Source organism: Oncorhynchus gorbuscha, unplaced genomic scaffold (genome assembly GCF_021184085.1).
Source record: "Oncorhynchus gorbuscha isolate QuinsamMale2020 ecotype Even-year unplaced genomic scaffold, OgorEven_v1.0 Un_scaffold_15786, whole genome shotgun sequence".
NCBI lineage: Eukaryota > Metazoa > Chordata > Actinopteri > Salmoniformes > Salmonidae > Oncorhynchus > Oncorhynchus gorbuscha.
Genome location: NW_025757533.1, coordinates 1 through 1,831, shown reverse-complemented (window position 1 = coordinate 1,831; position 1,831 = coordinate 1). Strand labels below are relative to the sequence as shown.

At 52.0% G+C, this 1,831-nt stretch overlaps 1 pseudogene; it reads left to right on the top strand.

Annotated features, from left to right (window-relative positions):
* The first annotated feature begins 253 nt into the window (after positions 1–253).
* Positions 254–372, top strand: LOC124030793 (annotated as a pseudogene).
* Positions 373–1,831: the final 1,459 nt, after the last annotated feature.

Sequence of the window (1,831 nt, the reverse complement as noted above, 5' to 3'; positions counted from 1 at the left end):
AACCCTCAGCCCCAGAGTCAATCAAGGCACTGCATGTAGCACCCGAACCGGTCCAGCGTAGATGGACCGACATAGTAGTACAGGATCTAGATGAAGAGACCTGAGTAGTAGCGCTCACCAGTAGCCCTCTGCTTACTGATGAGCTCTGGCCTTTTACTGGACATGAATTGACAAAATGTCCATCAAATCCGCAATAGAGGCACAGGCGGTTGGTGATCCTCCGTTCCCTCTCCTTGGTCGAGATGCGAATACCGCTTACGACCACACCGGCCTGAGTACGCCTGATCTCGTCTGATCTCGGAAGCTAAGCAGGTTCGGGCCTGGTTAGTACTTGGATGGGAGACCGCCTGGAAATACCAGGTGCTGTAAGAGTTAAAGGTAGTGTCTCAAATCTGATACTGGGAAGATGACTACCATCTAAGGCAAACATGGGCGTAGGCTTGTCTAACTGTCTGAAAGGAATGTTATGTTTCCGAACCCATGCTTCGTCCATGAAACAACCCTCAGCCCCAGAGTCAATCAAGGCACTGCATGTAGCACCTGAACCGGTCCAGCGTAGATGGACCGACATAGTAGTACAGGATCTAGATGAAGAGACCTGAGTAGTAGCGCTCACCAGTAGCCCTCCGCTTACTGATGAGCTCTGGCCTTTTACTGGACATGAATTGACAAAATGTCCATCAAATCCGCACAGAGGCACAGGCGGTTGGTGATCCTCCGTTCCCTCTCCTTGGTCGAGATGCGAATACCTCCCAGCTGCATGGGCTCAGTCTCTGAGCCAGAGGAGGGAGATGGTTGCGATGCGGAGCAGGGAAACACCGTTGACGCGAGCTCTCTTCCACGAGCTTGGTGACGAAGATCTACCCGTCGTTCTATGGGATGGCGAGAGCAATCAAAGAGTCCACACTGGAAGGAACCTCCCGAGAGAGAATCTCATCTTTGACCACTGTGTGGAGTCCCTCCAGAAAACGAGCGAGCAGCGCCTGCTCGTTCCAGTCACTAGAGGCAGCAAGAGTACGAAACTCTATAGAGTAATCCGTTATGGATCGATCACCTTGGCATAGGGAAGCCAGGGCCCTAGAAGCCTCCCCACCAAAAAAACTGAACGGTCAAAACCCGAATCATCTCCTCTTTAAAGTTCTGGTAATTGTTAGAACAATCAGCCCTTGCCTCCCAGATAGCTGTGCCCCACTCTCGGGCCCGGCCAGTAAGGAGTGAAATGACGTAAGCAACCCGAGCTCTCTCGCTAGAGTATGTGTTGGGTTGGAGAGAGAACACAATATCACACTGGGTGAGAAAGGAGCTGCACTCCGTGGGCTGCCCGGAGTAGCAAGGTGGGTTATTAACCCTAGGTTCCGGAGCTCGGCAGGCCAGGAAGTAACAGGTGGCACGAGACGAAGACTCTGGAACTGTCCAGAGAGGTCGGAAACCTGAGCGGCCAGGTTCTCCACGGCATGGCGAGCAGCAGACAATTCCTGCTCGTGTCTGCCGAGCATGGCTCCTGGATCTTGACGGCAGTGTTACGAGCCTCTGTAGTCGCTGGGTCCATTCCTTGGTCGGATCCTTCTGTTATGCAGGTGAATGAGGACCCAAAAGCGACTTGGCGAAAACAGAGTTTTTTAATCCAGTAAGATACTTAACAAAACAAAAGGCATAATACTACTCGTAAAGACGAGAACAGACTGGAGACTTGATCAAGAATCCGCAGGTTGCCTCGGGAAGGCACTTGAACCTAGCAGACTCAGACACCTGCTCACCACGCATCTGAGGGAAACACGACACGACAGGGCAATACATAGACACAGCACGGTGAAATATAAACAAGGATCCG